General features: G+C 43.1%; 1 long non-coding RNA gene across 1 annotated transcript in view; it reads left to right on the top strand.

Moving 5' to 3' along the window:
• The window catches only part of LOC127005584 (uncharacterized), a 92959-nt gene extending 76825 nt beyond the window's left edge, over nucleotides 1-16134 (top strand). Inside the window, exon 4 of the long non-coding RNA XR_007758740.1 lies at nucleotides 15962-16134. This is a non-coding gene — a long non-coding RNA (uncharacterized LOC127005584). The remainder of the gene's footprint in view (nucleotides 1-15961) is intronic.
• The last annotated feature ends 11239 nt before the right edge of the window (nucleotides 16135-27373 follow it).

The raw sequence follows: 27373 nt of genomic DNA, 5'->3' as shown, positions 1-27373 counted from the left end.
ATTCATCAATCCTTTGCATGTCCGTCTCCTTCTTCCTATATATCTAACTCCTCCTTCAACCCTTCCTTCTTCTCTCTCCTTTCTTCCTTCCCTCCCATTCTCCTCCCTCCCTCCTTCCCATCCAATCCTTCCTTCCCACCCTCGACGCCCTCTATCTGTTAAGCCACACCGCGCAGGTAACTTGGGCGCAGGTAACACTCGTCTCTTATCACACCTGAGCGCCGATTCCCACCCTCACACCCTCGTTTAAATACCTCTGACCACCCATAGCCACGCAGCCACCCACATTTAACTCTCACTCACTCAGACTCACTCACTCACTCACTCACTCACCTATATAACTACTGACCACCTCGTAGACCCATGCCCATACCAGCCCACTTCAGACACCCATTCACTCACTCACTATCTCACTCACTCACTTACTCACTTACGAATAGATTTAAACAGCAGTCACGTTTTTTTTTTATTGCTCGGTTTTTTTTCATTTGTTCTTATTGTTGAGAGAGAGATTGGGGTTCCATAGAATTCCATAAAATTCGATAAAAAAGGACCACCCAAACCTTTCAGTCCAAATATGGCGCTCGCTCTAATCCTACATGGGTGAGAGAGAGAGAGAGAGAGAGAGAGAGAGAGAGAGAGATACAAAAGATATTAACTCTCAGACAGACAGATCGTGTGTGTGTGTGTGTGTGTGTGTGTGTGTGTGTGTGTGTGTGTGTGTGTGTGTGTGTCCATAATTTTTACCTTTCGTGTCCCTAAATACATACACAATGAAAAGACAAATGAACTCCATGTTTACACACACACACACACACACACACACACACACACACACACACACACACACACACACACACGTTAAAACACCATTAGAACAAACTCTCTCTCTCTCTCTCTCTCTCTCTCTCTCTCTCTCTCTCTCTCTCTCTCTCTCTCTCTCTCTCTCTCTCTCTCTCTCTCTCTCTCTCTCTCTCTCTCTCTCTCACTTATTTGCTACCCCGTTACAATCACGGATGAAGATGTTCGCTCGCCCCCGTCAGTGATGCCAGATGGAGGACGCCGCCCAACCCCGCCCTAAAGAATTACCTCGGCTAATAATGAGGCCTCTTTCTCCTCTTGCAGGTGCGACGCGGGGGTAGTAGGCCTAAGAGGTGAGTAATGGGCAGGTGTCTCCTCGTAATTCCCGTCATCTGTTACCTGTTGGTGCTTTAGCCTACCACCACCATCACCGCCGCCGTCGTTGTTGTTTTTGTTATTGTTGTTGTTGTTGTTGTTTTAAGTGATGCTGAGGAGGACGAGTTTTTTTTTTTGTGTGTGTGTGTTGTTGGTTACTTTGGAATTTTTTTTTTATTTTTTTTTTCTTTTTTCCTCATTTTTTTTTATTTGTGGTGTTTTTTTGTGTGTGTTTATATGATATTGTATGTGCTTTTATTTTGTATTTCCTATTTTCAATTCTTTTTTTCTTTTTCTTCTTTTTTTTTAATGTGGTGTGTGTGTTTTTTTTCTGTGTTGCGTTTGTATATTTGTATTGTTTTTATTTGTGTTTTTTTCTGTGTTTCGTTCGTATGTTTGTTTTGTTTTTATTTGTGTTTTTTTCCTGTGTTTCGTTCGTATGTTTGTTTTGTTTTTATTTGTTTTTTTCTGTGTTTCGTTCGTATGTTTGTTTTGTTATTATTTGTGTGTTTTTTCTGTATTTCGTTTATATGTTTGTTTTGTTTTTATTTGTGTTTTTTTCTGTGTTTCGTTCGTATGTTTGTTTTGTTTTTATTTGTGTTTTTTTCTGTGTTTCGTTCGTATGTTTGTTTTGTTTTTATTTGTGTTTTTTTTCTGTGTTTCGTTCGTATGTTTGTTTTGTTTTTATTTGTGTGTTTTTCCTGTGTTTCGTTTATATGTTTGTTTTGTTTTTATTTGTGTTTCTTAAGTCTTCCCACTTGTTTCCTTTTCTTCCTTTTCTTCTCATATTCTTGTTTTCTTATTTGTGATGTGTGATTATTTACCACTATCCACTCCACAAACGTAAACAAAAACAAACAAACAAAAAAAAAGAAACTATAACATTGCTGATCATAAAGTTAACGGCATAACGGTGGCAATGAAGTGAAATTGGCAATAATGGAGAATCGTGACGGTGGAGGTGACGGCGGTGATGTTGGTAGCCGTAATGTTGACGGGAGCGGTGATGGGTGGCAGTGGCGATGGTAGTGAAGTTAGCATTTAAGTCAGCGATTATTATAGACGGTTAAAGTAAAATAGTTTATGATAGGTGGCGGTGGTGGCGGTGGGTGAGCTACGATACTGAGGGTGGTGACAGTTTAAGTGGCGGTGGTGGTGATGTTAATGGTGGAGGTGGTGGTGGTGGTGACTGAGTTACTATGTACGGAAGGAGATTTTTCTTACGGTAATGGATGGGGGTGGTGGTGGTGATGGTGGTGATGAAGGGTCGGTGGTGGTGATATGGTGATGATGTAGTGTGATCTTGTGCGGTGTTATGAGAGAGAGAGAGAGTAGTAATAATAGTAGTAGTAGTAGTAGTAGTAGTAGTAGTAGTAGTAGTAGTAGTAGTAGTAGTAGTAGTAATAGTATTGATGGCAGTATTAGTTGAGAAATTTAATTAAGAAAAAAAAGAAACGTGAAATATAAACTAAAAAAAAAAAAAAGATCAACGAAATACCTGTGTGTGTGTGTGTGTGTGTGTGTGTGTGTGTGTGTTCGTACGTACAGGTAGCGTGAGGGCAGGTCATAAACGAAGGGCCGTCACATTTACACCTTTGCTCCATTACGATCAAAGAGGAGGAGGAGGAGGAGGAGGAGGAGGAGGGGGGGAAGGAAAACAACCCAACCAAAAATAAGAGGAGGAGGAGGAGGAAGGTGAAGTGATGGAGGAGGAGCATTAAACCATAAATTAGAAAGAGAGGAAGACGTGATAAAGTTAAAGGAAAAGGAAAATAAGAAATAGAGGGAGAGATTGAAGGAAGAAAAGGAAGACTGAAAACTGAAGGATACAGAAGGTGGAAAAGATTAGTTACGAAAGGAGAAAAGGAGAAAAACGGTGGCGGAGGAGGAGGAGGAGGACAAGAAGAAGAGGAGGAGCAAGAGGAGGAGGAGGAGGAGGAGGAGGAGTTTCAGTCATCCGGTGTAACCCAGATGACTCCTCCTATTAAAGCATTCTTCCCCACGATTAGCACTTCCTCCTCCTCCTCCTCCTCCTCCTCCTCCTCCTCCTTGTAAACCTCCCTCCCACAGCCCTTATCCTCCTCCTCCTCTTCTTCCATTTCTCTTATTATAATTGCAGTCTTAGTATTATCTTTCCAATTTCCTCTTCAATTGCCTATTCTTTCTTCTCTCTTCTTTCCATTTTCTCTCTTCCTCTCTGTCTCTTACCTTTCTCCACTCCCATCACGCTGTTCCTCTTTCGTTACCTATCCTACAGCTTTCTACTATTATTACCTTCATTAACTTTTTCATTATAACTTTCTATCTTTCATTGCCTTATTCATTTTCGTCTTTTTCATCTTTTCCAATCACGCTTTCGCCCCGTCCCTCGCCCTCCCTCGTCATCATTTCCTCTCTCTATCATACACATCCTCTATGCTTGCTAATAAGACCTATGAGTAATTGTTCTTTACCTCGAGAGCTAAAAGGAGAGAAGAAAGTGGGAGGTAGAATGCTCTTGGTCTTCATGTCTTTTTTTCTTTCTCTCTAACTAACCCTGCCTCTCTTTTGTTCCTCTTTCCCTTCTTCTCTGTTGCTTCTCTTCTCTTTTCTACTTTTTTTTAACCCTGCCTGGCTCTCCTTTTCCCATGCTTCCCTCCTTTCCATTTTCGGCAGTGTTGGCAAGGGTACTGTTGTTGTTGTTGTTGGTGGTGGTGGTGGTGGTGGTGTTAACTTTCCTTTACAAAATTATCTGATCTATCTTTTCACTCTCACCTTCTTCTTCTTCTTTTTTGGATGTATTTACACTTTCCCTTATTTCTAGGCACTTTTCACATCAATAATTCTTGTTTAAGTTTCCTTTCTCTCGTTTTCAAAAAGTTGTATATCGTCTCTTATATTTTCTGATTGGTAGGTATGCCATTTCCAGTCCCCATCTCGGGTGCACTTGTTCTCGGCCCCGCCATTCATCCACTTCCCCTCCCCCTGCTAACTTCCCATCCCCTCCCATCTCTCCCCTCCTCTCCCTCCTCCTCCCACTCCCTTCCCTTCCCCACTTATCACATCTATCCCATCCACCACTTCCTCGCGGCAGCCGTCCAACCACCAGTAGTAATTTCCCTGTAAAATGTACCATAAGTAAGGGGACTTCCTGGTGTAGCCATTTTTAATGCCTCAACTAGTTTGCGTCAAGGCTTGCTTGTGGTAGCTGCTTCACGTCCGCCCGCTCGCCCGCCCTCCTTCCTTCCTTGTGTTTAGCGTCATATATTCTTTTCCTTCCTTTGTTGGCTGGTTTAGTTAAGTACCTACGCACGACTCTTTCCTCTCTAATACACAGTTTCCTCTCGTTTTTTTGTTTTGTTTTGTTTTGTTTCATTTTGCCTTAGGTTTTTGTTTTTTACTTCAAACCCAAGTCCGTGATATTGTTGTTATCGTATATTACTGATCACAACCCTCACAGCAGGGCATAAAATTCCCAATACCCAGACGGTCTCTGTGAAGGGCATGAGCAGCACGGAAAAGAGGAAAAGGAAAAGACAGGGGGAGTCATTGATCCCCTTAGGAAGGAGTTAACTTTGGTGTTAAATAATTGACCATATACTTCATTGACAATATCGTTAGGAAGCGTTTGTTTTCTGAAGAGCAGAAAGGTTCTTGAATATTGTGACTCGTAACAACGTAAAATGTCAAATGCCAAAATGTTTAGATTAGCGACATATCTGGTCAAACAAGTAGCCCTAAAAAGCGATGGAAGCCTAGAATGCACTAGGTGGTCAACACTCTTTGAAATAATAAAAAAAGACCTGCGATGAAGAACCAATGAACCGACAGCACGGCGATGTCCAAGACCCAGACTAAGCTCAGGCAACAAAAAATTAATCTGGTTGTAATGCTTTTCCTTAAGAGTTCAGGCGATTGGTTCAGCTTCATATAGTAGTAGAAGTAGTATATAGTTGTAGTAGTAGTAGTAGTAGTAAAGTATTATGTATCGAAGAGGTATTAGACTGGCATGTAGCTGAACTTAGAAATACCGTAGCTCCCCTCAAAAAAAAATAATAATAAATAAATAAATGAATATATAAAATAAAAGAACATGAAGAACCGATAACCGAATAAACAAGAAAACAAAAAACAACAACCAGCCGAAACCGTAAACAACAACCAACCGAACAAACAGGCGAACCATTTATAGAAAGTAAACAGAAAAAAGTAAAACAACTCGCCTCTCCTGTCGGTATCAGCGCAAATCGTCTACCCTAACCACTTTTACCACTTCCGAATTTCCGATGCGCTCTTACCAGTCGGCCGCAAGCAGCAGTAGTGGTTGAGCGGCGAAGTGTAGCGTCAACAAACCTCTTTCTGGTTCTTCGGGTTGATGAGGTAATGAACTAGGAGCAAATGGAGGTGAATTGCTCTCTCGCTCTTTTTCTCTCTCCGTCACGACCTGTTCCGGTAATTGCTTCCGCGCTGTTGCTGCTTATTCTTGTTCTGGATTTCCATGTGATTTACGCGATGCATTCTTATTTTTAACGGTGTATCTAACGCATGAATATTTTAAGGGGGGTGGGGAGGGTTGGGGGGGGGACTTTTAATGTTGCAACTATCTTTTTTTTTAATCGACTTCCCGTTCTTGTTTTTGTCGTTGATTTGCATGTAATTTACTTTTAACGGTTTACCCGACGTGTGGCTTCGATATTGCAACTATATTCTAATTTTCCTTTATCTCATCTTTTTTTTCTTCTGCCGTGGTTGTTGTTTTATTTTCATATTGGTGTAATTATTCAAGCGTTGGTTTATTTAGAAAGTCCATTATTTTATTTATTTCGTCAAGGAAGACTTTCTGTATTGCAATTATTCTTATTTTTATTTTATTTTCCTGTTATCTCTTCATTATTTAGTTTTTTTCCTATTCCGTGATGGTTTTGTTTTCCTCTCGGTTCACCCAAGTCATGATTTTATTTATTTTGTCAAGGGAGACTTTCTGTATTGCAACTATTATTTTTTTTTATTTTCCTTTTCTCCATTTTTTTTCCTATTTCGTCACCGTTTTGTTTTCGTAATGGTGTCATGTTATTCACGTATTTATTTTTATCTTCTCTCAGTTCTACGTTGTATTAGAGTTCTATTATTATTTTTTTAGCTCCACTTCTTATTGTGTTGCAAGTGGTATTTAATTTTCATCATTCTATCTCTTCATTTCCTTTCGTGGTCGTTTTATTCGAGTTTCTTTGTCTTCATTTCCATGTTGTATTTTAGTTTTTGTTTTATTAATCTCACGGGGAGTAAATAAGAGATTTAGAGAGTTTGAGAGAGAGAGAGAGAGACTGGTAAGTCGTGACTGCAATTGCATTCAGAATTGGCTCGTGACTCAAGTGACTTCCGGAGACTTCGCCGCAACTTCCTTTTAACACACACACACACACACACACACACACACACACACACACACACACACACACACACGGCGGAAAATAGGAAAGGGGAAGGAAACAAATAGGAAAAAATAAAAGAAAAAAAAGGAAAAAATAGGAAAAGAAGGAAAAAAGGAAAAATAAGAAAAGAGAAGGAAAAGCAAAAAAAAGGAGATTGATGGAAAAGATAGGAAAAATAGGAAAAAGAGGAAAAAAGAAAAAAATAGAAAAATAGGAAAAAAGAAGGAAAAAATAGGAAAAGAGAAAGAAAAACAAAAATAGGAAAAGAGAATGGAAAAAGAAAAAAAAAGGAAAAGAGAAGGAGAAACAAAAAATAGGAAAGGAGTGGAGAAAAATAGGAAAGAAATAGGAAAAGGGAATGAAAAAGAGGAAAGGGAGAAAAGGACCATGTAGCTCATTTCAATTTTCCATTAGGTTTTACGGTACTTGGTTTAACACGGTTCCTCCTCCTCCTCCTCCTCCTCCTCCTCCTCCTCCTTCCTAAACACGACGGGAGGCTGACGAAGAAGAGGAGACGGACAAGGTGAATGGAGGAAAAATGCAAAATAAGAGAGAGAGAGAGAGAGAGAGAGTGTATGTGCTTGTGCGTATGTGTGTGTGTGTGTGTGTGTGTGTGTGTGTGTGTGTGTGTGTGTGTGTGTGTTTCAAGGACAAAAGAGGGAGCAGGAGAGAGAGAGAGAGAGAGAGAGAGAGAGAGAGAGAGAGAGAGAGAGAGAGAGAGTTGAAAAAAAAAAGAGAGAAAAATTACAACTGAGGAGCGAGTGTGAAATTATTTGTGACATTACTGATTGAATTAAAAAAAAGAAAGAAAATTGAAGACTGGAGGAGGAAGAGGAGGAGAAGGAAGAGGAGGAGGAGGAGGAGGAAGAGGATAAATAAGATTGGCGGAAATTAAGAACTCGCAAAAATATAATAACAGAAAGAAGAGAAAAATGGAGAGGTAGAAAGAAAGAAAGGTAGAAGACGAAGAAATACAGGAAGACAGCAGAGCGAAGAAGAGGAGGAAGGAGAAACAATAGAAAAAAAGAGGAATAGCGAGAAAATCAAAGGGAAAAAAAGAGAAAAGATAAGAAGTGGGAAAGAACGAATGAAAATAAGGAAGAAGAGCAAATAGTTGAGAACGAGAACCACGAGGAGGAGGAGGAGGAGGAAGATTGAGGGAAAAGAGGAACAGGAGAAGAAAGAGAGGGGAAGAAAGTGACGAAGCTGGGAAGATAACTTGAGTAATGAAGAGGAGGAGGAATAAGAAGACCGAAGAAGAAGAGGAGGAGGAGGAGAGGAAGAGGAGGAGGAGGAGGAAGAATGTTTGTTAGGAGGTTTTAAGGAGTGAAAGGTTAAGAAATCAATGACCGAGGCTCGTGTTGGGAGGAGGTAGAGAAAGAGGGTGGGAATGTGGGTGTGGAGGAGGAGGAGGAGGAGATTGGAGGGTGAGGACAAAGTGGGAGAGAGGAGGAAGAGGAGCGAGAGAGGTGAGAGAGGTGGAAGGCTAAGGGTGGATGATAGTGGGTGAGAGGGATGAAGACGGAGCGCTCGTGTGGATGTAGGTGGATGTAAAGATGATTTCGTGTGTGTGTGTGTGTGATGTGTGTGAGGCAACGAAGATGAGCACCGAGGCCACGCGTAGCTATAACTTAAAGAAATGAAGGAGGAGGAAAAGGAGGCGAGAAAAACGAGGACAATGAAATAAATAGAGAGAGAAGAGAAAAGAAGTGAGATTAGAGAAGGGAGGAAGGAAAATAAATGAAGGAAACAAGAAATACACAAGAATGAGAGTAAAGGAGTAAAATAAGAAAGAGAACTGATAAAGATAGAGAATATAAAAGAGAGAAAACATTGAAGAGGAAAAAATCGAAAAGAGGAAAAGAAAAGTAAAAATAAGAGAAGAAAAGAAAGCGAAGCAGAGAAAGGAAAACAAAAACAGAGGCAAAGAAACGGGAAACAAAAAAAGGAAAGAAAAATATCAAGAGGGAAAGAAAGAGGATGAAGGTAGCGCGCGAGAGAGGAGGAGAGAAAGACGTCAAAGAAACCAAAAGAAAAGGAAGCAAGCAATAAAGAGAGAAAAGAGAGAAGGAAGAGGTTGGGAATGGAGAGCCTGAAGGAGGAGAAGGAGGAGGAGGAGGAGGAGGGAGAAGATGGAGATGGAGAGTAGATAGGGAATGTGGTTTAGCATTTTAGTGACCATAGTGACGATGGGAAGGGCGGCAAGTTGTCATTAATGATGATAGAAAGGGCTGATAAGAGAGAGACACACACACACACATATATATATATATATATATATATATATATATATATATATATATATATATATATATATATATATATACACACATATACACACACAATGTGGGGGGGGCGAAGGATGGCGGAGTAGATAGATAGATAGATAGATATTGGTAATAACAGCAATATCAACTGATTAAAGCATTACAAAAGAATTATACTTATTAAAATGCTCTCTCTCTCTCTCTCTCTCTCTCTCTCTCTCTCTCTCTCTCTCTCAAAAAACAATGAGAGAAATCAGAAACAGAGAGGGAAACCGATGCCGCGCAGAAAACATTCGGCCGGCGTCCTGCCATCCCAGACTCGACAAACGTAGCCTTTGCGCCGTCACGGTGTTTACGATTAATTTAATATTCCCGTCTGGAGTTGTTCTGCAGTTGTCTGGAGTTCCCCCCTTCCCCACCTCGGCGGTGGTGGGGAGCGTCAGGGAGCCCAAGGTCTCCCTGGCGAGCGTCGCGGGGCTCAGGGGTTCCGGCAGGGCGTCTCGGCTCCCTCGGGGCGTCCATGGCGGTGCCGTAGATCCCGAGAGTCCAGGGGCGGGGGGAGGGGAGTGCGTTTGGTGTTGTATGTTGGTATGGGCGGGTCTTTTCTGGGGTGAAGGAGATTCATTCGTATCAGCACACAGCACCAAGGAAAGGCGATTTCAGAACAACTCCACGACAGGGATATTACTGGTGAAAACACCGAAAATAAGGAAAATAAACTAAAAGAACATCAGAAATAGGATAACACAGGAGAGGAATTCCAGGAAATAGATAAGACAGAATCACAGATGAGATTAAGGAAAAAAATAAAACAAAAACATACAAAAAACCAGCACGAAGGCCTTTGGTGTGGTATATTGGTATGGGTGAGCCTTCTCTGGGGTGAGGGAGACTCCGCTGTAGCAAGATACGGCACCAGGTAGAGGCGATGTTACACAACACTGTCACACGAAAAATAAAGAAAAATATCACCGGAGACAGGATAATACAGAAAAGGAATGCCAGAAAAAAAAATCAGATACAAAATACATTAGCAAAACGAACAACTAGGATTAAGGACTTTGGTGTGGGATGTTGGTACGGGCGAGGCTTCTCTGGGGTGAAGGAGACTCGTCTGTAGCAGGATACTGCACCAAGAAAAGCCGATATACAGTAGAAACAACACCAGAAAAAGGAAAATGAAGAAAGAGAAAACCAGCACAAGGAAAATACAGAAAAAAGAACACCAGAAAAAATTTCGATAGAAGCACATCTTAAAAAGGAAAAAGTCATCATCCACATTTTCGGCTCTCAATGGGATGCTGACCCTGACTTAATTGTCGGGGTGGGATGCTGACCCCAGCTTGAATGTTGGGGTGGGATGCTGACCCTGACTTAACTGTCGGGGTGGGATGCTGACCCTGACTTAACTGTCGGGGTGGGATGCTGACCCTGACTTAATTGTCGGGGTGGGATGCTGACCCCAGCTTGAATGTTGGGGTGGGATGCTGACCCTGACTTAACTGTCGGGGTGGGATGCTGACCCTGACGTAAATGTCGGGGTGGGATGCTGACCCCAGCTTGAATGTTGGGGTGGGATGCTGACCCTGACGTAAATGTCGGGGTGGGATGCTGACCCCAGCTTGAATGTTGGGGTGGGATGCTGACCCTGACGTAAATGTCGGGGTGGGATGCTGACCCTGACCTAAATGTCGGGGTGGGATGCTGACCTTTAAAGGAAGGAAAATGAGTTGTTGCGATGTCTTAGTTATATCGACAAAGGAATCGACTTTTTGAGAACAAAGAAAGGATAACGAGTTATTGCGACGTGTTTTTATCGACAAAGGAATCGACGTTTTGGAAACAAAGAAAGGGAAATATGGTTTTGAGTTGTTTGAGTTTTATCGACAAAGGAATCGACGTTTTGGAAACAAAGAAAGGAAAAAGTGGTTTTTAGTTGTTTGAGTTTTATCGACAAAGGAATCGACGTTTTGGAAACAAAGAAAGGAAAAAGTGGTTTTTAGTTGTTTGAGTTTTATCGACAAAGGAATCGACGTTTTGGAAACAAAGAAAGGGAAATATGGTTTTGAGTTGTTTGAGTTTTATCGACAAAGGAATCGACGTTTTGGAAACAAAGAAAGGGAAATATGGTTTTGAGTTGGTTTAGTTTTATCGACAAAGGAATCAACATTTTGGGAACGAAGAAAGGATAACTAGTTATTGTGACATGTTTTTATCAGCAAAGGAATCAACATTTTGAAAACAAAGAAAGGATAACGAGTTATTGCGACGTGTTTTTATTGACAAAGGAATCAACATTTTGGGAACAAAGAAAGGATAACGAGTTATTTTGACATGTTTTTGTTGACAAAGGACAAAGATACGGCACCAGGCAGAGGCGATGTAGATACTCTACACAACACTGTCACACGACAAATAAAGAAAAATAACACCGGAGACAGGATAATACAGAGAAGGAATCCCAGAAAAAAGAAATCAGATACAAAACACAACATTAGCAAAACGAACAACTAGGATTAAGGACCTTGGTGTGGGATGTTGGTACGGGCGAGGCTTCTCTGGGGTGAAGGAGACTCAGCTGTAGGAGGATACCGCGTCACGAAAAGGCTATGTTGATACTGCACACCACACCAGCACACGGGAAATAAAGAAAAATGACACCGGAGAAAGGATAATGCAGAAAAGGAATACCGGGAAAAGGATCACATAGAAACACAACATCAATAAAGGGAAAACAACAACAACAACAACAACAACAACAACAACAACAACAACAACAAAGTATATAAATAATAATCTATCACACAGGCGTTTGTTGTGGGATGTTGGTACTGGCGAGGCTTCTCTGGGGTGAAGGAGACTCGTCTGTAGCAGGATACGGCACCAAGAAAAGCCGATATACAGTAGAAACAACACCAGAAAAAGGAAAATGAAGAAAGAGAAAACCAGCACAAGGAAAATACAGAAAAAAGAACACCGGAAAAAAGAATACGATAGAAGCACAACATCTTAAAAAGGAAAGAGTCATCATCCACATTTTCGGCTCTCAATAACATCAAGAAAATGACGAGTGGGTCTCTTCCTTGGTGAAAGAGGCTCACCCGGACCAAAGGACATCACAAGAGAGGGATAAAAATAAGAACGTTAAGAAAAGAAAATTACATAAAAGCAGAAAAAAGCAAAAAGAAGAGAAAACATCAAAGAAGAAAAGAAAAAAACCCGGAAAAGAAAAGAAAGGAAAGATCAAAATAAACCAATAAAAAAATAAAAAAATATATCAATAAATAACCTTACAACTAACTATTTAATCAGCTCCTTTACTACTACTACTACTACTACTACTACTTACACAGGACAATGGGCAGTTTGTCCAGACCACAGACCTCATCTACTTAAGTAAGGCCTCTTCTACCATTGTCCATTGTGCCTCTAACCATCTTCTTTTCCTCCTCCTCCTCCTCTTCCTCCTTCGTTTCCTTCTCTTCTCCTTTCTCTACCTCCTACCCTCCTCCTTTTCTCCTTCTGATCGTTCTCTACTTATCTCCTTTTCTTCTTCATTTTCTTCTTCTACTATTGCCTCTTCTTCTATTCTTCTTTTTGTTTTTCTTCATCTTTTACTTCATCTTATTATTATTATTCCTAGTGTCTTCTATTTTTTTCTCTCTCCTTCTTCTTCTCCTCCTTTTTCTCCTTCTCCCAGTTTTCCTCTCTAATCGCTGCCTCTTCTTCGTTATCTCTTTCCTTCTCCTTCTCCTCCTCGTCGTCCTCCTCCTTCTACAACTCCTCCTCCTCCTCATCATCATCATCATCATTGTAATTCTAATTTTCTATATACTTGCTCTTCTTCCTTCCTTCCTTCCTTGCTCTCCTCGTAAATACTCCACTTGCTTCTCATCTGTCGCCATTTACTCTTCCTCCTCTTCCATCACCTCCTCCTCCTCCTCCTCCTCCTTTTCCTATAATCTAGTGTTCTTTTATACTCTACGTGTTCTTCTTCCTTCCATTCTTCCTTGGCCTACTCGAATACTCCACTTTATTTTCTCTCCTGTCTCCATTTTCCACCTCCTTCTCCTCCTCCTCCTCCTCCTCCTTTTCCTATAATTCTAGTGTTCTTTTATACTCTACGTGTTCTTCTTCCTTCCATTCTTCCTTGGCCTACTCGAATACTCCTCTTTATTTTCTCTTCTGTCTCCATTTTCCTCCTCCTTCTCCTCCTCCTCCTCCTCCTCCTCCTTTTCCTATAATCTAGTGTTCTTTTGTACTCTACTTGTTCTTGTTCCTTCCATTCTTCCTTGGCCTACTCGAATACTCCACTTTATTTTCTCTCCTGTCTCCATTTTACTCCACCTCCTTCTCCTCCTCCTCCTCCTCCTCCTCCTCCTCCTCCACCTCGCTGGGACACCCTCCATCGCCTTCCATTCTTCCTCGATGGACACACGCAACCACCTAACTGATGGACGTGCGGGCGGGCGTCTCCTCCTTCGCCCCGCCCCTCCTCCTCCTCCTCCTCTTCCTTCTCCTCCTCTTCCTTCTTCTCCTCCTCCTCCTTCTCCTGCTCCTCTTTACCCTCCTTGGAGTAAATAGGCGTTGGAAAAGTTTGGGGAATTAGTTTTTTTTTTTTTTTTTTTTTTGCTAGATTTTGTTTTATTCGAAGAGGAAAATATTACTGGAGCATTTTGGAAGTGAGGCGTGGGAGAGAGAGAGAGAGAGAGAGAGAGAGAGAGAGAGAAAACTAAATTAATCTTAGTTTAATGAGAAAAAAAACGTTAAAGATACCCCAATTTTTACTACTTGTACTCGAGTAGGTCTCTAATGAAAACGTTCTCGATAGGAATATGTTCTCTAGGAATGGGAATGCGTTTTCTATTTGTGGAAAAATGTGGTACGATGAAACATTTGGAAGAGGAGGAGGAGGGGGAGGAAGAGAAAGAGGAGGAGGAGGAGGAGGAGTGGGGGATATTTTAGGAAACGAAGGAAGAGAAAAAGGAGAAAGATGATAGGGGCAAATAAGAGGAGGAGGAGGAAGAGGAGGAGGAGAAGGAGGAGGAGGAGGAGGAGGAGAAGCCTTACTAGTGCATCGTTCCTTACCCTTTCCTCCTTTTTTTGCTTGAACAGTTCCTTTACACGAAGAGGAGGAGGAGGAGGAGGAAGAGGAGGAGAAGGAGGAGGAGGAGGAGGAGGACTAAGGCTTTCCCCTCCTGGCCTTCCTCCTTGGTATGTGCCTCCTCACAAGAACTATTTCCCTCCTCCTCCTCCTCCTCCTCCTCCTCTAGCCTGCCCAATCATGGTTCAATAAAAAAAACATTCCTGCCTTTTCGAATGAACTCAAATTCCTTCCTTCCATCTTTCTTCTTCCCTTCTTTTTACTGTCCTGTTTCTCTTCCTTCATTCTTTCTTTCTTTCCACCTTTTCTTTGCTATTGTCATTTACTTCTTTGCTTTGCTCTCTCTTCCTCTTTCACCCTCTTATTCCATTCTTCCTTGTCTTATTATTCCTCTCCCTATTTCCTTTCCATTTCTTCTTTCTTCTTCATTCACTGTTTCTCCTTTCTTTTCATTTTTTTGTTTTATTAGTTTCCGCTTTTTTTTTTTTACCCTCTCTTCCTCATCCATTTTCCTCGTTATTTTAGTTTTATTCCTTCTCTTCTTTTCTCGACGCCATTCTTCCTTCTTCTTTTTTATTTGTTTAATTAGTTCTTCCTCATTCCACTCTTCGATATTCGCTGTTTTACCCTTTCTCCTCTACTTATTTCCTTTATTTGCTTCCCGTCTCTGCTTTTAATTCTCGTTCTTATCTTTTACTTTCCCTCATCCTCAGCCTTCCCTCCCTTCCCCATTCTCAGCCTTCCACCTCTCTCTCTCTCTCTCCTCCTTTCAACTCTCCACCTTCCTTTCTTCATCCTAACCTGATACGTGCGCTCACCTGACGCTCACTACCTGCCCCTCCTGTTACCTGGTCTTAGGGCACCGTTCCCACCTTCTTCCCCTTCCCTTTCATTCCCTTCCTTGGATAAAAAGACGAGGGAGGACATAGTGGAGTAGGAGGGAGAGGACGGGGAAGTAATGGAAAGATCATAAGGGTAAGGATATAAGGAAAAGGAAGGAGAAAATGAAGAAAGAGGACGAGAAAACAGGGGAGAATGAGCAGGAACAGAAAGAAAAGACGAAAGAACAAAAAAAAGTCAGGTATAAAAGCTGGAGGAAGGAAGCAAAGAGAGAAAAAGAAGAAAGAGAGATAATAGGAGGGGGAAGAGGGGAAGAGGAGGAAGCACAGAAGAGCAGGCACCAGAAAGCATGTTACCTCATTACGAGGCTGCCTGCTTCGGTGAGTTAATCAATAGTCGGCCCCTTGAGTGACCTGCCGAACCAATTAAAGCACTTTTATACGTAGACATGTGTACGTTCAGTTGATTCCTGACGCAGCAAAGTGACAATCAATGCGATTCTTGAAGGAGTTGGTCGTTTTCGCACTAACTACTTCTGCAGGAAGGCTGTTGGGCACCTCTGCTCAAGAAATAACTCCTGCCGATGTTTGTACTTCATCACTTCGCCTGATTTGTTTGACCATTGTTTCTTGTTCTCGGGTTAGTTTAGAGCAAGGAATCGCATTGCTGATCTTGTTCAAGTATTTTCGATTACTTTTCTTCCAAGGAGGAGGAGGAGGAAACATGGAAACATGGAAACATGGAATAACAGGCAACAGAAAGCCTATTGGCTCATTACGAGGTTGCCTGCTGTAGGGCGGTGATCTGCCTGACAGTCGCTTGGTGCTTGCAGAGCAGTTAAAGGCATTTCGGTGCGTATTTTCAGTTTACTCCTGTTGTCACGAAGTGACGGTCGATGCGATTTTTGAGGATGATGATGATTTCCGCACTTACTACTTCAGCAGGGAGGTCGTTCCAATGGCGTATGGCTCGGTTAGAAAAGAAACTACTACCAATGTCTGTGTTGCATCGCTTCGCATGAATGGTCAGGCCGTTGTTTCTAGTTCTTGAGTTGGTCTGTAGCTCAAAGAGCTTGGAGTGGAGGAGGAGGAGGAGGAGGAGGAGGAGGAGGAGGGGGAGGTGAAGGTGAAGAACGAAGAGTAAAAAGCCAATCCCACCCACAGAATAGCACCTCATACCCCACCCGACCCCTCCCGCGGCGTGCCTCAGCCAGGGAAGGTGGCATGTAGTGGCTGCGCTGCGGTCGCCCTTTGTAACCTGCTGCCCAGACGCTCGCCAAGGCTGCGGGAGAGGGAGGAAGAAAGGGAGAAAGAGTGTGGTCCAGGGACGTTTGTGAGACAGGTAGGTTTCAAAATGTAACTCAATTATATTTTAACTTTCCTCTTTGCCTCATCGTCTCAACTGTATACATTTAGAAACCGAGGTTGTTTTCTATATCGAGTTTTGTTTTCTTACTGATTTTAAGTGTATCCAGGAATGTTTTATTTTCGTTTTTGGTTTATTACACTCTCTAGAATAACACAAAACGGACGTTATTATTTTTTTGAGAAACCAGTATTCCGAATGTAATTTTTTACTGATTCTATATTTATCCAGGGATGTACTTTTTTTGCTTTACTGTTTATTAAACTTACAAAAACATCACTAAGCGGGCATTATCTGTTTATTTATTCATATACTTGCGTTTCTATGTCTTGGTACGGTTCCCTCTACGAAAGGAATTCACTGTCGACTTGAATATGTTATCACGAAGTTGTGTTATCATTCTCCGCGTTGCGTTTGAGGCGGCAGTACGTGTTTTTTCCAAGCTCGAAAAACTCTTGGGAAAATGCACCCCTGAAACCAGTATCCACATCTCACTTGGTATACCCCTTCCATTTCTTTCCTTTCTTTCCTTTCCCTCGTCTCTCCCCTCTCTCACTATTTCATCTGCTTTTCCTTTTTCATACCTTTTCTTCTCTTCCTCTCTATCTTTATCCCTTCCTTTTCCTCTCCTTTTCCCACGCCCTTTTCCTTTTTTTCCTTCCCCGCTTTCCTCTTTTCCTAACATCACTATAATCTATACCTTCTTACCCACCACGACGGACTCAAGGATCAACGCGACGGAGATGAGCACCGAGGCCACGCGCAGTTATAGTGTATGCCCTCTACTTTATTGTTCTACTTTCCGTTTCTTCCATTTCCATTTCCTCTCTTGGTACTATTCTTCGTTGTTCACGAGTAAATAACTATCGTACACCCCTACCCATGCACCCACACCCACCCACACCCACACACACACACACACACACAGACACACACACACACACGCCCCCCCACCGGCGAGCCACACACAGGGACGGGCGCGGGAGCCATAAAATAGTGGCCGTGGTGCTCCATAACTTACCGCGAGGGAGAGAGAAGCGTCGGGTTGGTCACTTGAAGGGCCCGCGGCTGTAAATATTGGCGTTCGAGTGTGTGTGTGTGTGTGTGTGTGTGTGTGTGTGTGTGTGTGTGTGTGTGTGTGTGTGTGTGTGTGTGTGTGTGTGTGTGTATCAGTTTCTCCGTCTGGTCTTTCCTTTTTATTGTTTGCGCAGTCTTTTTCTTCTTTCTTTCAATCGAGGCGTAAATTGCTAAGACCGCGTTAATTACTTTAGTCCTCCCTTGCGTTCATCGCCGCTTAAGACTGTGGGTGATACATCTCCCTTTCCCTCTCCCTCCCTCCTCTTCCCTTCCTCTCCCTCTTCCCTTTTCCTTGCGTCAGAACGTGGACCATGACATCTTCCTTACCGCACTTTACCTTCCCCTCGTTGGCCCAGCTGTCCATTTGTCGCTGAAAACCCACCACAGAGAGGAATAGGAACTGGGTGGCCTGACTCTTTGGCTGGTATTACAAGACACTTTGCCATATCACATCAGCTATTTCTAAAGGTCAAAGAGGGGATCAGTCGGGTTCTAATGAGTGTTTCTTTAGGTTCATGGTACAGAAGAAAGGTCACACTACCACCAGGGTCAAAAAACCCCTGAAAAATGCACAACTCAACGAAAAAAGCCTTGTCAAATATGTGTTCTTGTGAAAAAAATGTCTACGACCACGACCTTTGATTCTTCGTGCCTATTTGAATTCCAGTCTAGGCCTACTATTGTTGTTGTGATCATTATTATTGAGACCCATGAAAGGTATCCAGAGAAATAAATAAAAAATAGTATAGATTCAAGCAGAGTTCCCTTGACGAAAAGTAAGAGTGACAGTAAAGTAAGGAGAAGAATAAAAAATAAACGAGGGGATGGGGGACGGAAATAATGTGTAGTTTTTTTTAATATAGTTAGTCCAGGGAACCAATGTAACAAGAGAAAGATCTGGGAATACATACAATACTAACGTGCTTTCTTGTTTGCTTGCTTACTTACTTACTTACATTACACGTTCATACATTATTTATATTTTCTGCAACCGAAGCATCTCCTCAGCCCCCCTACCCCCCAAAAAAATATAAAAAAGTGAAGCAAATCTGCACTTTGAAGTTTTAAAAGTAGACAAATAATATAGTAAAGATATAAATATATATAATAAAAGCACATTTGTAATACTACCTGGATATTACGCAATTTTTACTGTATTTGTTTTGTTTTTCAACTTGGTGTCAAAATGCGTAAAACTAAAAAATCAGCCAGACTAGAAAATTATACACGAGGGTGACGAGACAAAGTGCACGTAATTTAGCGTTCTCGGGTTTGTTTTCGCCATTATTGACGCAAACAAAAAAAGACCTTAATCCCTTATAGCGTTTGGCCGGAAATGCTCTTTTTTTTTCGCCTTCCTTTTTTGCGAGTATTCCATATTTAGTGTGTATGTGCGTGGTGTTGGTGATGGGAGTGGTGATAGTGGTGGTGGTGGGGGGGGGGGGTGATGGTGGTGATAGAGTTGGGTGCGGTAATGATGATAGTGGTGGTGGTGGTGGTGATGAGAGGGAAGGGAGGGGAGGAGAGGGGGGGGGGGGGATGACGATAGGTAATGTAAGTGTGTTGGTTGTTGTTGTTGTTGTTGTTGTTGTTGTTGTTGTTGTTGTTGTTGTTGTTGTTGTTGTTGAAGTGATGAAATGATGACTATAAACAACACTATAAATAAAAAAATGATGATGGAGATGATGATACTTCCACTAATAATGAGAATAAAGATAAACATAAAATAATAAGATGAAGAACAAGAAGAACAATAACAATAACAATAATAACAATAACAATAACAACAGCAGTAACAACAACAACAACACTCCCATTCCACCCACCGTTCATAAGCCTCGGTAGCCCCATCGCCATCAGTAGCCCAGTAGCGCGGGAGCTGGCCTAGGACGAGGAGGCTACCGGCGGCGGCTCCTTCAGGGTGCCGTCCGTCTTGTTACCGGGATTAGCTACTTAGACTACCTGGCTACCTGGCGACCCTCCGCTACCTGTACTTACCTTGTTTACTACGCTCTTACCTGTGTCTGTGGGAGTGAGGGTATGGGGGGAGTGTGTGTGGGGCGTGGGGGGAGGATGTAGGGGTCTGGTGTGTGTGAGGGGGAGTTTGTGTGTGTGTGTGTGTGTGTGTGTGTGTGTGTGTGTGTGTGTGTGTGTGTGTGTGTGTGTGCTTACCTAGTTTCCTCTTCTTCGATTACAAAGATGATGAAAGAAAGAAAGGAAAAAAAGAAAGAAAAAGGTGGTTTATCGTATATGGTCCATCTGTTTGTGTCTGTATGTCTGTCTGTCTGTCCGTATGTCACTCTCTCTCTCTCTCTCTCTCTCTCTCTCTCTCTCTCTCTCTCTCTCTCTCTCTCTCTCTCTCTCTCTCTCTCTCTCTCTCTCTCTCTCTCTCTCTCTCTCTCTCTCTCTCTCTCTCTCTCTCTCTCTCTCTCTCTCTCTCTCTCTCTCTCTCACACACACACACACACACACACACACACACAGTCACACCGTCTAGTCCTGTCCCGCTCGTTAACATTCCTGCTCCTCTTATTCCCCTGATAATGAGATTTTCAAGAATAAGAACATTACCTTCACTAATACCCCAAGACGAACCTTTCTTTGTATACAACTACCTACCTTTCTCTCCTTTTACCTTCCCGCGCCTTCTCCTCCTCCCGCTCCTCGCACCGCCTTTCTTCAAATCTTCCATCTTCTCGCCGTCCTTTCTTCCCGCTTTCTTCAGGTAGAGAGCCCCCCAGCATTCCTCAAGCGCTCGGCACATGCCTACACACAATGACGCTGATGCTGCTTGAAGGGGAGCGTATAGGACCGCCAGGGTGGGACAAGGGAGGAAGGAAGGCGTGGGGATAGGAAGAGGGAGAGGGGGAGGGACGAAGGAAGGAAGGGGAGGAGATGAATGAAGGGGACTGGGGGACATATCTAGGGCAGTATAGTGAGGCGTGAGGACACGTATAGAGAAGGAAGAAGGAAGGAAAGGAAGGATAAGGGAAAAGGGATAAAGCATGGACGAAATGGTACGGAGGGTAGGTAGGAGGCAATAATAATAATAATAATAATAATAATAATAATAATAATAATAATAATAATAATAATAATAATAATGATAAACTACAGGCGTGAAATCAGAAGCTAAAAGGCGTCAGTTTACAGCAAAGTTGCGTCGAGGCACTGATGGACAATGATGGATGGGAGGAGGAGGAAGAGGAGGAAGAGGAGGAGGAGGGAGAGATGATGATAAACAAGATGAGTGGGTCAATAAGAAGAAATACTAAATGAATAAAGAGAAAAAGGAAGAGGATAAGAAAGAAGAAGAGGAGGAGGAGGAGGAGGAGGAGGAAGAAGAGACCGATGATGAGGAAGAAGAGGATGATAAATAGAAGGATAAGGAAGAAGAATGAATGCGATGTTTACTCAGAGAAGGAGGAGGAGGCAGAAGAAGAAGAAGAAGAAGAAGAAGAAGAAGAAGAAAAAGAAGAACTTAATAAATGCAGGGATAACAAGGAAATTAGAAGACTCCAAGGGGTCAGTCAGTCAGTCCACACGCGAGATACCCTGAATGTAAATTACTCAATAACAACAACAAAAAAAAAAAAAAAATATTATAAACTCACAATAACATATTTCCGAGGTAAACAGCAATCATTAATAGCTTCCAAATAACCCCTGTGATATAATTAGTAAATAGATAGATAGATGGAAAGAGAGAGAGAGAGAGAGAGAGAGAGAGAGAGAGAGAGAGAGAGAGAGAGAGAGAGAGAGAGAGAGAGAGAGAGAGAGAGAGAGAGCATGAGCATTCGTATAAAAAGTAAAGATAAATAAAAAGAGTTTCTCGGCAGCATCAAAAGTCTCTCTTGCATCACAGCGGAGATTAATTAAAGATGAAGCGACATGGTTAACATAGGCCACGAGTGATCTTCTTTGCCACTGTAAACACGCGTCTGGGTGAGCCATGCATAGTCATGAGCTGGTGGAGGAGGGAGAAGGAGTGGTGGTGGTGGTGGTGATGGTGGTGCTGGTGGTGGTGCTGGGCATATCGTTAGTGTCCAAATTAAGAACGGGTCTTTCTTTCTTACTTTTCTTTCTTTCTTTCTTTCTTGCTTGCTTGCTTGCCTGCTTTCTCTTCTCTCTCTCTCTCTCTCTCTCTCTCTCTCTCTCTCTCTCTCTCTCTCTCTCTCTCTCTCTCTCTCTCTCTATATATATATATATATATATATATATATATATATATATATATATATATATATATATATATATATATAAACTTATAACGCTAGTACAAAAAGGTAAAAAAAAACTATGGCTCATATTCTTTCGTAGAGGTTGTTGCGTGGGCTATATCCATGGGAAGTATAGTTTTATGGGTCTAGTGATAGTTTAACAAGACTTCAGCACCATGAACGTGACAAGCACTCATGGGAACTCGAGCAATATCCTTCGTGGCTTAGGGAAATAGTTGTTGAGAGAGCCGAAACCGTCTGAAAATACTGGCCTATATATATTTCGTCCCCTCTGCAAATACTATGGGCCGTATTACTGAACATTGCGTCGCCAAAGTTCACATATTTGACAAGGCTTTCGTAGGAGTTTTGGGCATTTCTAGAAGTTGTTTTATGACCCTGGTGGTAGTCTGACCCTTCCTCTGTACCATGAACCTAAAGAAACACTCATTACAACCTAATTGATCCCCTCTTTGTCCTTCAGAAATAGCTGATGTGAGAAGCGAAAGTCTCTTATAATACCGACCTATAAATCGTGTATAGACGGACATACATTTTTTTTCCTTTTTTTAGGGGGGACTTTGCTAGAGCCAGTAAGAGTACTCGAGGGAAGTGCTGCCCAGACCTGCCCATTATCCCCTTACAGGTACTACATCCTTGCTGGGCCCAAATGCGGGGTGTGTGGCCTGAAATATTTTACATAAGTGCACGTATTATGCGTAAACATTTGCATAATTCTCTATATCCTGTTTCTTTGTTACTTTATAAGCGCGGTGAATCATAGCCCCGGACAAAATAATTAGGGTAAAAAGCGTTTAGATTAAAAATAATACCGTGTCTAGGCATCCGAGAGGGTCGTGTTGGCTGGCTGGGCTGTGTGGGCTGTGAGAACACGTCACCTCTCACAAAGAAGCTGCCGTGAGCCTGAAGCCTGACGTGCACCCACCCACTGGGGAGCCCAGGAGTGAGAAAGAGGGGCAAGAAATAATTAGACAAGCCTTCCTTTCAGTTTCCAGATATAGTTGTAGGAAGTCTCGTATTCTCAAAGATTTCGGGGTCTACACACTCACATTTAATTAGACTTTTGTAGAGGGTGCGGGAAATATTTCCATGGGTAGTTTTGTGAGCCAAGTGATAGTTTGACAAGGCTGTAATGTATATATCGTCATATGTGTATGAATGTATGACTGTACGTGTGGCGACACCCGGTCGGTGTCGCACAACAGGATGTTTAACAACACGTCGTGCTTTTGGCCGTGGGAAGCTGTGATGAACTGACACTAGGATCAGCAAATGATGACTTTCATCAGCAGTCATCAACCGGAACCCACACCCTTCCGGACGAATTACAAGCAAATAAAACGAGCGAACAACGCGAAGACGAAGAGAGAAGACGGGTGACGGGCAGGCGAGCGGTGCTCCGCCGCCCCGCGCCCTATGGTGTGGCTGGCTGTGGTTTGGTGCGACTCGCTCACGAAAACTGTAAACTTTTGTATAATACTGTTAATATACTTAAAGTACATTCATATCTTTTTATGTCCATGTGAGAGAGAGAACTAAAGTGAACTTATAACGGCTACCGCTCGGCCACGCCTCACTTAAGTAAAGGCTATTATGTTATCTCACCTTTTACAATCAACTTGTGAAGCAGGCCACGGTAACGCCGGCCCTGTGACGATCGGGAGATAACAGTTCGCGCCTTAAACTTATCACTTAACACTCGCCACGTTAAAAAGTAACACCATAAAAACGACTAACATAAAATGGTGTGCAGCGTGGTTACGAACTACTCCGAATTGTTATATCTCTCTCAAACGTAACTTCAGTAACAGTGTGTGAGGGCAGAGACAGTGAAGTGTGTAGCTCTAGCGTACTGCTGACGCAGCGCGCGACCTTCCTGCTCCGTGAGCGTCAAGTCAGCACCCAGCCACACCCGAGGGCAACTCCACACAGCCCGCGCGCCCCGCCTCGCACCTCAACACAACCAAGTTTCCTCGGAGGTGTCTCGCCGCTTGTTTATTCCTAGGACACAACCAGTCGTAGGTGCGCACTTTTCTTCGCCAGGCAACTCGGACCTTTGGGGGTGACTGTGGTGGGCGTATATACTCTGCCCGCCGCCCATCCCACCACCGTTACCAGACGACGGACGGCAGACCCTGCCAACCGTGTGATCCTGCCCCAGCCACCGGCGAGGCGTCAAGAAGTCTGTACCATTAGGGTGAAAACACTCATGAGAACCCGACTAACCTTCTTTGTGGCCTTTGGAAATGTTTAGTGTAGGAGTTAAAAGCATCAAAATACGAACCTATAAGCACCCAACGTTGACATACAAAAAGGATGAAAGGTTGACTTCTTGATAACTTTTAAATTATTGAAATACGTATGTCTGATTCTTTTTCTCTGTGGGCATCCCCTTGACTTCCTCCACTAGGGACTTACTCATAGAGAAACAACCCGGTGAGCAGGGTCGGTTCTGCCCTGGGTAGCGTGCCATGCCCATATAGTCGGAGTTGGTGTTCATTGACTTTTTTTTTCTTTTTCTTTTTTTTTTTTTACGTCGTGGCCTATTGCGCCGGTAGGTTTCTTCCCGGTGGATCCTGATGGTTGGTCCAAGGCTTCTTCCCAGTGGGTCCTGATGGTCGGCCTACCCCGTTCTGGCGCAGGCGAGTGTTTTATAGTGGCACCATCTTGCATTAGCTCATGCTGCCCTCCCGGAGCTCATCTTTAATCCTAGAATCTAGAGTCCGGGTTGATAGGTGGTCTTCTGGACAGCATGTGGGTAGTTTTAAGCCACTCGGCGGCGGCTGAAAAATCCCAGCTTGGTGGCACCGGTCGGGGATTGAACTCGCGTCCTCCTGAACGCGGGGCCGTCTTGCTATCCGTTCAGCCACCGCCTACCAAGATGTAGGCAAAGGCTTCGAATCAGTCTCACGAAGTAATCACTGGTGTGACACAAATTCATTCCAACGATATCCCATGATTCTACACAGGAACTTATTACAAAGGGCATTAATCCGCCTCTTCAAGTTACTATTCAGTGTCCATGTTACCGTTACCGTTGATGAGGTTTCAGGCCCTGCTCCGCCGCTGATGCAGCGCTCTACGAGGCCCGTCAACAGTTATAATGTTAGCCTCAATAATAATCCTCGATGCACTTATTCTCAAACATCGTAGTGAGCGTCTTAATTGCTTTCACGAATAATATCACAAATTGGTTCAGTTTTCATGTCTGATATTTTCATTATAGTATCACAATTAAATATCCAACGATTATTTCCAGCACACTGAACATCCATCATACATAATATATTTTTTAGTACAAACACTAATTAATAGCCATGATCGGTTATATTACGAATTCTCTCAGTTTCAGTCTGGAGAACTACACAACACTGGTCATTCGCTGAGTGGTTGATTTATGCATTTCTTTCCAGCCATGGAGCAATCTTTCGATTTATGATCGCCAGCGCACTTGAAACATTTTGGGGCTTCCCCATTTCTCTTAGCAGTACAGGTGGCCTCAAGATGGCCATATCTTTAACAGTGATAGCATATAACATTTATAATTGCATGGTATCAGCCTCTCACCTTGTACATTCCCCATTCTAATTTTAACTTGTCGTGATTCTTGTGAATCAGCTCTCTCACAGTTGGGTCACATCTCAAAATGTAGTGCATTGTACCGCCAGCTGCAGACTTACTAAAAATCAGCTCTATCTTATTCTCAACACCCTCAATTGTGTGTAAGAACTCGTTGCGGTCTAAGATGGTCTCCTTTATTTTTTCCTTGGTCTCCTCTTTATGCACATTGCATATCATGATCTTTGGTTTCATCCTTCCAACACTCTTGGTACTAATTTGCTCAACAGACTCCAATTTTGGGGCTGCTTCATTCCTCATATTCTCATCATCAAAGTTCATTACAATATTACCTCCATTAGTGAATCTTGAATCAGTAATCTGAATGCCTTGTAATGCTTGGGAAACTTCACTTTTCAACTCAATAGCCTTCTTATCTTGTTCAGAGGCCTTAACAACATGGAGATTTTTCTTTACCCTCCTCCTGCGTTTGGTGACCTCAGACCTCAGCCCAGCTTGCACCCGCTGAATCAGCATTATCGGCGCGCTGCAACACCTCAGCAACTTGCCCCAGCTCTTCTCTCACACTCACAGCCTGAGACTCAACTTCTTCCTTCACCCCTGATATTTCCTTAGATAATTCTTGCTTGAATTCATCCAATTTCTCCACAATTTTGGTAGCCAGAGATGCTTTATGAAGGCATGGGTTGCAAATCCAATTAATTTTAGGTATATTCTCCTGCTTAATTCCAGACAAATGAGCACACTTCACATGACACCATTTAGGGCACAAACAGCATCCAATCTATTTCTCGCCTGTGAAATCCTCACAAACGTAACAGAAATCCCTCACGCCCCTGGCTCTGCCAGCCATGTCAAGACGCAACACATCCGCTCAGCACGACGACTCACTTACTCACACAGACCAGGAACACTAGCGACTTGAACATGCGGAACTTTGTTCTTTTCCATAGGTATGAACAACGCCATACACATACTCGTGCTGAGCAAGTCCTTAACGCCGTGGGCCAAGCCAATCCGCCGTAGGACTTCTTGACGAGACCCGCCGTTCTGCACAACGAGACCAAGGAATGTGAAATTTTCCAAGATATCAAATTGAATGTCCTCGCCACACACTTGAACAGAATGAATTGTTTAATTTAAAAGGCCTCCAAACAAATGTCTTGCCCCTGGAGACCTGCAGGTACAAGGGCTTCGCCTCCTCGTGCAGTGCTTTAAGAGCCATCACCGTCCTGGTGATGGCTCTCAAAGCACTGCGACTCCACAAGGATTACTGCATCATCGGCAAAAACAAGGTCAGTGACCCTGGTATTGTCGATAGATGCTCCACAGTGACTCTGGTCCACAACTCTGCCTAGTAAGCGATTTGGCAAGAATACAGCCCTGCCTCACTCCCGTGTTCGCGGGATAGAAACTGGAGCCACTCACCCCCCCCCCCCCATACACCCACTTCACCGCACCCTCAGTTCCAGAATACAGGCCAGCCAATGGACCAACGATCCTTGCAGAAATCTCGCGGAGTGGCAGGAGATTCCAGAGTGCCTCGCGATGCAGAGTCAAATGCCTTCTTGAGATCGACATAGGCTGCAAGCATCTTCTGTCGAAACCGAGGAGTCCTTGGTCGAAACTCGCGTCGGCGCCACACCCAGGACGCGAAGCGCTAGGATACGGTCAATTGTCGACTTAACAGGCCTGAACCCAAACTATTCAGGCTTCTGCAGCTTCAGCAGGTGGTTGGTCTGGCACACTTAGGAGAGTAATACCACGGTAGTTATTGCAGTCCTGACAGTCCCCTTTCCCTTTCCAGATAAGGACGACCAATCCCCTCTTCCGGTTACGAGGAATGATATACCGCAAAAAAGTTGCCGTGGCGTTCATACATGAAGCCCAACAGGAGAGGCTTGCCAGTATGAGGAAGACAGCCCCTGAATGTGTGTGGGGCCAAGTTTTCTGTGGCGGCGAGGCGGAGGGAAGGCGGGGTGAGACTCAAGGAAACGCGGCCTCAAGAAACTCTCCAGCGCGCAGTAGCCATCATCAGCACCATCAGCACTGCAACGTTGCCAGATGGTCGTGCTCAGGCTATTATATTTGCTGATTTCCAACCCTCAAACTGTCTCCTCCACCCCAATAACTGCCTTCATATAAAGTTATCGTTAAAATGGTTAATTATAGGTGCTTCTCGGCAATAGTTATGGTTCAGAAACCGGTAAATACGCGGTTCATGAGTACGAAAATCTGGCATATGTAATTAGCAGCCCCACCAACGTTGCCAGATTGTCGTACTCAGTTTCTCATATTTCCCGATATCTATCC

Source organism: Eriocheir sinensis, chromosome 3, assembly GCF_024679095.1.
Source record: "Eriocheir sinensis breed Jianghai 21 chromosome 3, ASM2467909v1, whole genome shotgun sequence".
NCBI lineage: Eukaryota > Metazoa > Arthropoda > Malacostraca > Decapoda > Varunidae > Eriocheir > Eriocheir sinensis.
Note: the sequence above shows the minus strand (reverse complement) of the source record. Positions and strands in the feature narration are given on the sequence as shown.